The sequence below is a fragment of the Melanostigma gelatinosum genome (genome assembly GCF_949748355.1).
Source record: "Melanostigma gelatinosum genome assembly, chromosome: 17".
Taxonomy (NCBI): Eukaryota; Metazoa; Chordata; class Actinopteri; order Perciformes; family Zoarcidae; genus Melanostigma; species Melanostigma gelatinosum.
In genome coordinates, this window is record NC_136650.1 from 14395254 (window position 1) to 14405824 (window position 10571).

The window sequence follows — 10571 nt, forward strand, 5'->3', positions numbered from 1 at the left end:
TGGTAATGATGCAAACACACACCACACTGTTTTCTTAAGTGTGTGAAACGTCTCTGAAATGCAGGTTCCAAGTCGTGCACTCAAGGGGGGGGGGGGGGGGGGGGGGGGGGTCTTTCGGATGAAACATGGATCTGTTCCCTGCTGAGCAAACCTGATAATGGACTCTAATGTAAACACTCACTCGACCCTGTCAATACTGGTCAACATCAGCATCTTCATGACAACTGTCATCGTTGTAAAGCTGACATAACACACTCTTCTTCTCTTTCACTCCTCCCCCGCCCTCTTTTTCTCTTTCTCTCCCCGTGGTGTGTTTGTGTTAGCAGTCGGCTGGGCTTTCCATCACGCTGGTCTGGTCTCATCACCCTCCAACCACACACAAACACAGACAGTCTTAGTTCATGTCCACATTCGAAACTCCCCCTCTAACACCTGCACAACTTTCTTTCCGAATCGCCTCTTTAACAGTCGAGTCATCTCACTGATTTTACTCTCAGAAGTATCTCCCACTCTCTCCTTTCTGCCATAAGCAGTAGGGGTCCAAGATCACGTGGGCACTACTGGGGATTCCCAATGCACAGGGGTGGAAGTAACAAATCCACTCTCGTTATTGTAACAGAGCCGTTTTATGTGTATGCCTACTTGTACATTTGCAGTATTTTTTTAAAATATATATACTTACTTTAAGTAGCATTCTAAGCCCAGATGTATCACACGTATTGTAAGCTTCTCTCCATTTGAAGTCAGAGTTCAGAGTAAAAAGTAAAAGTCGCAAAGTGATGAACTGTGAGATTGAACAGAAGATAGGAGCTGAATCAGCAGCTGAAGCAGAGAAGGATCTGCAGGTGTGTCTCACGTAATATGACATGTTAATACATGGTTGCGTTCACGGGCCAAGGTTGGCGCTGGCGCTTGCATTTCAAGCACAACCCAATTAAGAATCACGATGGGTTGTGGATATAATTAGTACATTGTTGTACCCCGACATAGTTGAAAGAAAATGTTGTGTCTATCTTCATTAATGACTGATTTTATTGACTACCTTGCCAGCACGCTGTTCGTAAGCTGTAACAGTACATGGGGCACGCTGGGTGTACCTGACATACTAAATGCTGACATGCTAATATGCTGGGGCCTCCAGCGGCAACTCCTGCGTTCACCGATGGAATTTACCTCCAGTGAGGTCTGTGAGGACTTTCCGCTGTTTGAGGCTGTTGTCGGCGATGTGACGGCAGAGACTCATTCACCTCAAAACCTCTCACATTTGAGAGGAGGGCAGTGACCAGAGAGGACGGATGCACCGGTTTTATTAGGCCTTGAGAATGACCGAGTAGACAAGTTGAACCAGGAGCAGATTATGGAGGACTTCACGGTGCCGTTCAATCAGGTGAGTACAACAACAACAACACGCTGGCCGGACTAACCTCAACTAACCTATGTTGTAACCTATATGTTCTTTACCTCGACAGTAGCATCCTATAACATCATGTAACGCAGCAACGTTTACTCACTTTAGCTATACCTTTTACTTTAACTGAAACTTTTCTTTGTGTGTCTCAATGACATTTAATGAAGGCTATGTACAATTCCCTTTCCTAAAAAAGTGCCTTACATGCATGATCTAATTATAAAAACACTAATCTGAGTTCCCCTATCGTACTATATGTCAGAATCTGGCATTTAGAGAACTGAATTCCCCCAAAGCAGAGTATTTCCATCCCGCATACACACACTCAATAGTCCTGTTTGTTTTCAAATCAAGAGGAGATTAAGTTTAAGAGTGGCCTCTGTCAAAACTGCACATCCCAAATCAAGAATGAGGTAAGTGATTCTCTAACCACAGACAGACACATTTCATTTTGTGACACGAAAGTCCAAAAATAGTACAGAGGAACTCTATGTTCCTGTTTTAATGACTTGTGTGTATTCATGGATTTCTACGTATTACATCAAAGAGTGTCCTCCGTGGAAACTCAACGTAGAACTGAAATTGTTGAGGTAATAGTAAGTTACAGACAGTCACATTGTCTGGTCTGAGTCCTCGTGTTTCTCTTGTATCCACTTCACTATTTTGAATGTCACAGTGGCCACAATCTGAAGGTTGTTGTGTGAAACCTCAGTGAGGTGGTAATCTGTTTTGGATCCTTATTCTTCAAGTAATGTTCCAGATGAGGTTTAACTTCTGTGTGACTTTGAGATCTAAGCTGATATAATGTGCTTCGTGTTTTTGACATTTCGAAGGCCAACAATTTTAAGTACATTTTTGATTCAGTATAATTCCACCATGGGATAAATTGCAATGTCCAAAGAATTTCAGAACCAACGACCAACAATAATTTTGATCGCCTCGCACTGCTTTCCAACTTCCAACAAAACGTGTCACAAAAATGACTTTCATTAAAAAAAAGGCTAAACAATTTGCAGCTGGGAACTGTAGTTTTTAGCTCATTTGCTCAAACAGTCGTAAATTGTGCACTGATGAGGGATGAGACCGATCCAATCCAATTGGTTTGGGTTCCCATATTACGAAATAATAACGATGGTGTTAGTTAACTACACTAAAGACTTTTGCGTGGAGGTCGAGTGGCTGCTCCAAGCCCGGCACAGGAGATAAACATGATAAACAACACATTATTATAATTTGTTTTGTAACGGTCCTCCTAACTAACTAACTTGGCCGGCCTGCCGTTTGTTTTATCACAGTGATGGTCTCGCTGCTTGTTAAACAGGCAGTGAAAGTCACCGCTCACCTCTTCCTCTATTCAGCGTCCGACACATTGATCAAAATGGATTTGTGTGTGTAGAAACATCTGGTCTGGACACCACACGCTATTTTGTAACAAGCAGTCACGCACATTGTTGTTTTAACTTATTTGAGAGGTTTTTTTGATGGTGTAGATGTTTATTTCTCTACACAGTTCTTGCACTTTATTTCAAATATTCACTTTGAAAACTTTATGAAGGAGTTTTCAATTTGCCATTCTATTACTTTTGAACTCATGTATAGAAATCTACTCCTTTATAATTGCTGGGGACTTGATTTGTTCAAGTTTTTCAAATCATTAAATGATTTGTATATCAGAACTATATCATTCTAGTACAGTTGTATTTGATAGAAATGTTTATATTTATATTCACAGATATCCAAATTCAGGTATTAAAATTGTATTAGAACTGAAAAAGTGGATTGATGCATCTCTAGCATTCATTGGGGATTTTCACCATTTCACGATCTGATGAGCAGGTGATTATATTTGTTTTTTTGTTTTGTTTTGTTTTGGTGGATAAATCCACACTGACAACAACAGTGAAACTGTTCTCTCTTCCATTTAAAGTAAGATGTGTGCACCTTATTTAAAAAACATGTTGTGCAGCTGTGCTGGTTGTTTGTCTTTTGGGAAATAAATGTGCATCTGTTCTTTATGAATAATGTATTTGTTGACCTTCAGTGCAGAACAGTGAGTCTCTAGAAAACCATAAAGGAGGAGAGCAAATGTACAAAATACTGCAAGGCATGTAGAAACTCCTTCAGCAAATAGATCTCCAAGACAGTAATATAATTACAGAAACAATGAAGGCTTTAATTAATATCATTTGTTGAACTAGAAACATATTCATGTACAGGTGTCTATTCACCTTAAAAAGTGACATCAAAGCAGTAATGTTAGGTGATTAATATCAATCCATCGTTGGCATACTTGTGGCGTGTTACCGTGAGATGTTTACCGTAAAAGTCATGAACTCAATCATACCAAATAAGAAAACAGTGCTAAAAATGATCAATTGGATCCAAATCCTTGAACTTGAGGCTGATACCAAAAGTGACAAGACCTCTGGTCACTGACCTCAATCGTCTCAGTGTTGAATCTACATTTTATTTTGTGCTTTACTGAAAAACATGAAGTCATTATAGATAATAACTGACAGTGAGAGCAACACTGACAGTATAGTGTAACCCCTTTTTAAGTTTGAGCTCTAAATATCAACACAAAATGTCAGGGATACTTTGATACAATCATAATAAATAAAAAATCCCAGACTCTCTTATCCCAGTAGTATTGTTTGCACAAGTGGTTTTCCGTATCGAGAACACACTACCCATCAATCCTGTAGCTTACTGTTGCAAAAACATTCATGCAACTTGTCCAACTTCCTTCTCCATCTAGTTTCTTGAGGACCACAAACATGACATGAGTTTATGTTTTACTTACAAATGTTTTACATTTGTTTACCTGCCTGCCATTATGAGGAAAGAAAAAAAGTTCTGCCCTTGCATTGTTTTATGCATGGCAAAACAAGTTTAAGGTGTTTGAATTTAGATCAGAGAATGGGAACAAACAGGATCAAATATTTCGTTTGCGGTCTCATGGTTGGAATCATGGCATGCACTTGAATTCTGGAAAACATCCGTTTGCTGCGTACAGGGCATAACCAAGGAAACCCCGTGGTTCTTAGCATGTAAGTGCTGACATTTACGTTGACCATCATTGGCCTTGTGGTCATGCATACACGCACAGACACATGCAGACACCTACGCTTCACTCAACCACCAGTCTGACCGTTGGCACATAACAGACACTCCAGGACCACAGTGACCCGTGTTTTTTTTGTTTTTACTGCCTTTTAGTTCTGAGAAAATTCAATTTCAGTGACTAGTCTCCCAAATGACTCAATTCTTTTTAACATCTGATGAAATTACTTAGAAATACTTTCGGTGTACTTCTCTGAAATCTCTCTTTCAATGCAACAAAGCTTTGGGAAATATGCTGATTTATTTTCATGCGGAGAGTTCGATTCTCTGGTCTAAATGCTAACTTAGCTTAGCAAAAAGACTGGAAAGAGAGGGAAACAACTAGCCTGGCTTTGTCCCAAGATAACAAAATCCGCACCTCTAAAGATCGCTAATGACCATTTTGTATCTCGGTTCTTTGACGATTAGATGTGTTTCTGCTTTTTTTTTCATGCTGAATGACGTATTTACAAGAAGCTTTTTAGCACATCTCTGGTGAACACAACACTTAAAGTGATGCTTCTCTGTGATCCTTTGTGGCGAAACTCAACTTTATTTTTATTTTTTTTCAAACGTATTCGGTTCGTCATGCGTACCGAACCGTGAGCCTCGTACCGAACGGTTCAATACGAATACGCGTACCGTTACACCCCTACTTTATTGCAATTTCAACAAAAGTTGCTGTTAAGATTGCTTCGGTCAGCTCTAAATGCAAACTAAACATGTAGACATTCTACTAAATCACATCTAATACACATTTAACAATGTAAATACGAACAGAATACACAAAGTTAAATAAAATAGCAAAATCTCCTTTTGCATTCCTCCCATTGAAACCATGTAGGATGACCACCTGTTACTGTAATCTTCGTGACCCATTTCAGAAACACTCAGTTGATTGTCCTTGAAATGTGAAAGTGAAATGCAAGGAGAGAGTGCCCAGAGGGCCTGGTTATCTATTCTCCTCATTGCGACCTTTTCCACTCACTGGGGAGCCTTGGAGAGTCCCTGTTTTTCTCACCACAGCCCTGGTACCAGCTGCTGTGCACTTTGCAACTGTAATTCTATCATGGCCCACGGAGCTGCTCCCCGGCTCAGTGCCAGCCTCACCACGAGAAATGAAAGAGAGAGCGAGGGAGGGAGGGAGGCCACTGGTCTCAAGGACTTTCAGCCACAGTGTCTGTATTCAGGGGAATAACACATTTTGGGCAGCAGGGAGGAGTAACAATGATATACCATCCTGTGGTTCGGTTTGCAGTCCATTCCTCTCAACCTCCACCCAGCTTATATTTCCCTGACACAACTGAGCGGTGCGTGATGTGAAGTGGCCCAGCACTCACGTAGAAATCGGCTTTAGGTTTTAGGTAATTCACCCGCTATCAATGCAGCAAGGGAGTTCTGCTGCAGATGATTAATTTGGCCTCAATGTAGCCATTGTGTCCACTTCTAACTCTGGGCCGTGAAGTAACGGGTTGTGTTACCCGAAGGCAACACAGTTACGGATTAGACCAGCAGAAATAGGTGGTTACAGTGTGTATTATGGTAATTTGGACACAAGCAAAATTCTGTAATTAATGTAAACAGAAGAAAAGGATCAGTAATGAAGAGGAGGATAGACATTTTTTGTGGCCTTGTTAAAGATGGAAAGAAAGAAATCTATGACAAAATGATATCTGACCATCACCCTAAAAAGTGTTGCTTGTTAGAAAGCGGTGTCACTGTTTTGGGAAATGATTGGGGAAATCCATCAAATTATCATCAGCATCGGTTTTCTGGTTTACTTCCCATCACTTTTACTTCTTCCTTCCCAGCAGGCATTCCAGTTAATTTACATGAAAGCTAGCGGATGCCAAGGACACTGTCAACAATGACCTGCGTCAAAGATAGCAGTTTCATACAGAGTTTCACATTGTTTCAGTAGAAATAAATTAGCTTCAAAGCTAGTTTTTTTGATGATAGCTAGCGAGTTCAAAAGCATTTCTTGCTGGCTGATAAAGAAATGCCAGGTCAGATTGCATAGTTCATCAAGTAGGAGTGCCTCGGCCCACAGATATCTTCACATGATTTACTTTTTTAATTGGTTTTACTTCATTAATCATTACTTGAGTTGTTCTTTCAACTGTGCTAATCTCCTAATGTGATGTTAACCGATGACATGAAGCAGCAGTGCTGCAAGTCGAATCACCTCCGTTTAAATCAACACCAAGGAAATCTGTCCGGTGCCCGTGCAGACAACAGAAAGAAGTCCTAGCCCCACTTCGACCGACAATATGCCTCTTCCTTCTCCTAGCAATCAGAAGCAGGCTCTTTTTCTGGACTTCATGTAATCTATTCTGTTTTTTGTAGTAGAAGAATGCACTCAACTCATTTTGCTAATTTGTCAAAATTTATATCAATCACCCACAAAACAACTCTAAGGTGCAGTGTGTCGCAACACAACTCGCGGCTCCGGAGCCGCATGCGGCTCTTCAGCCCCTCTGTTGCGGCTCCCTGAGTCTACATCCACACTAATACGTTTTCGTTTTAAAACAGAGTTTTAACAAACAAAAACGATCGTTTCAGCATTGTTTTCGAGATGATCTCCGTCCAGACAAAAAACGCCTGAAAACGAATATCACGTGACTGTTCACGTACACTGGGCATGCGGGTGGGTGTAAACAGGAAGTGGATTGGTTGCTTAGTTAAAAAATACGACAGAGTAATAAAGCAGTCTTTAATAATGAAAGGTCGTGTTTGACACTTAAGACATAAACACAAACAGACACATTTCGTGGAAAGTTTTAGAAGTTTTATTTTTCAGACTTAGTTACAGCGGTGCGGGTCTTGCTCCATCTCTCTCTCTCACACATCAAATTTACTTTAAAATTTACATTTACACAAAATGCTAGATTATGAGTCCATAAATGTGGTCAACACATGTCACTCACTCGTTTCCTCGGTTTCGTTGTTGTATGTCCTCACGTAGCTCAACCGTAACTTCTGACCTCCGCTCCGTAGCGCTGATAACGCGGCGGGTCACGCCGCTCGCTAATCGCTCCAATAAGGGCTGATTCCTCTGCAGAAATGCAGACTTTAACTGGACAACAGCTGCTAGTAAAGACAACAAGGTCAGTAATACCTGTAATCAGTTGTCCATGTTGAATTAACCTGGTCGTCGATCGATAATCAATGCTGTTGTTGTTTGTGATCTGCCGTTTACGCCGTCCACGCGACAAAACAACTCCAGAGTTTTCAAACTTAACCGTCCTCGGCAGCGTTTTCAAACGTATCCGTTTTCGGTGCTTTGAAAACTGCGGCGTAGTCATCAGCACATGAACTTTCATCCAGTCATCACATGATTTCCACGGTGGTGTTTGAAAGAGTGAAGGAGTGAAAAAATAAATCGCTTCCAGCATTCTACATGAAAGAGAGAGAAAGAAAACTCTGCCTTTCAGACGTGTAACAGGAGGCAACAGCATTTATGTGAAATGTGGACTCGATTTGAAGTAAAATAGCATGAAACATTGATGTGAGATTAAAAGATGGATACATGTTAAATGTTTGTATTTATTTCATGTGTTTGTTTAAGTGCCCAGTATTTACAATGAGAGACAGGTTCATGTTCGTCATAAAACATAATTGGTATTCAACAGGCCGGTCAGAGAGATTCGTGTTTGTTTTGTTGCTCTGTATGTACTGAGGCCAACACTAAGATATTCACTTTGGGAAACAGCAGCTCCAGGAAGCTATTGCATCACCTCTACAACTGTGTGTGGGTGTCAGTAAATGTATTTGTCCTAGTAGGGTTGATGGTGTGTATCCCTCCCCTTCCCTCTGCGTCATTCATGGATACGTCATCCTTACTACTCATCTATAGTTTGCATGTCAGCAGTTCCTTGTTCTTCTTCAGGCAGCAGAGCTGCAAATACTAGAAAATCTGCTGAGAGAAAGGAAGAGAGGAGGGATTGTTTTTATTGAAACAAACTGCTGCGAGTATCACTATGAATGTCAGCCTTTGATTATTTTGCGGTACACTTGAGGGAGTCAGCTAATGTCTATTGACTCAGTCCCCATATTTCCTCCGTCTCTCTCATAAAAACATGCACACAAACACACAGCTGCTGTAGTGGACTTTGGGCTGACGTCCTTTGGGAAAGCAGGGAGTTTCCTTCCTGGGTGAACTAGTTTCTGTGTCATTCAGTGAGCTGCTGCTGTGGTCAGGGCTCGGAGGTGGAGAATGAAAACATCAAAGGGGGCAGATCGGGCAGATCAAGATGAGTCAGTGGCCAGAGTATATCAAACAATGACTCAGTGAAAGTCCTGCATTCAAACTCTGATTTAATGAAAAGTACAGAAGTATCAACAGCAAAATATACTTTAAGTGTCAAATGTAAACCCCTGTGACTGATTATATGATATTAGACAAGATTAGATTGTCAATACTGATGCACCAATGTGTACGCAGCATTTTGCTGTTGTAGCTGGTCGAGATGGATCTAGTTTGAACTACTTTTATATACAGTTCTCCAAAAGGTCACGAGGAAAATCTGATGCGTCACGGAACGATTAATGTTGCAGGAAAGAAAAACAACTGCAGCCGTCACAATAAATGTAGTGGAGAAAAAAATGTAGATCATTTCCTTCTGAAGTGTGGTGAAGTAGAAGTATAAAGTAGCTGAAAATACTCAGGTAAAGTACCTCAAAATTTTACTTGTGTACAGTACTTGAGTAAAAGTTACTTTCCACCACATGCGTATACTTAAACTTACTGCTTTGTATGCTCTGTGTGTTTAAGACACTCACTGTGAAGCAAGCAGTGAATGAGTTTTGTTTGTAGTAGTGTGATGTTTTGTTTGTTGTTTTTTATTGTGCAGGCAAATTCGTTTCATAAAAATCTGACAATAGCACATAATAGAGCGGAAACAAATGGCCGTTTAAACAACAGTAAATGAATCAAGCAACAATTAATCAGTTTCTCTACTTCTGGCTTCTCAAATGTGCGGATTTGCTGCTTTTCTTTGTTGTATATTATTGTAAATTGAATATATTTGGGTTTCAGCCTGTGGGGCCGACAAAACAAGACATTTAAGAACTCGTCTCTCACAGACCTTTTTCTATCAACAATTTAAAAATTGATAGATTATTGAATGGAAAATAATTACTAGTTGCAAACACCAATCACATGCAATTCCGCTTGACAACACTATGCACACATTCCTTTAATTTAACATGAGACATTCTTCCACTAGATGGTGATATTTCTTTGCTCTGGAGCTTCTGTTACACGAATGGTCTTACTGTGGATATTGACAGGCTCTGGCTGTGTGACAGGGCCCTCTTGTGGTGCCACATTGAAAACAGAAGTCATGACATGATGAAATGAAGAGGGATCAAAATATCCTGTAACTCTCATTCTTTTCTCCATTCTCTGTCCTGTTGTGAAAAATAAAGCTATCTTTCACTCAGAGCGGATTTAAGAGGATAACGAAAGCTCTCAAGAGGCGTATAGTTATATCAAAGCAATAGATTTATTTATCAACAGAGTTATTCAGCCCAGCAATCAAACAAGCTTGGGTGCTAATGGTTGAACTTTGCAGAGATTCACCATGAGTCACACTTTGACACGGCAGTGTGAAGCTTAATATAGGGCTCCTCCCCTTGATGTACATTGGTCAAAGTCAAAGATGCAGGCGTGGCACGTTTGTACGTTATGACACCTGGATGGAGGCCTGAACGTCCGTTCACCTTGGCCCCTCCCAGAAGGCGTTTCTTCTATCAGTGTGTAGTGAGATTTTGAGGCGAGAGGTTGTGTGAAGAGGGGAGTCTGCTGGGGCGATGTCCCTGTATCTCACTATCTATTGTTCCTCCCTTATCTATTTAAAGATGGCGGCCTATTCCTTGTGGCGCAGTTAAGCCAGTAATCTTCCACTGTTTCTCCCTTGCCCTAGCGTGTACTGTGTGTATTGTATGAGTGGTTAATAAAGCTGCATAAGCTAATGGTTATTAAAACTACAAATAAGCTAGTGATTAATTAAAGCTGCATATAAGCTAGTTGCTAATTAAACTGTATATAAACTAGTTG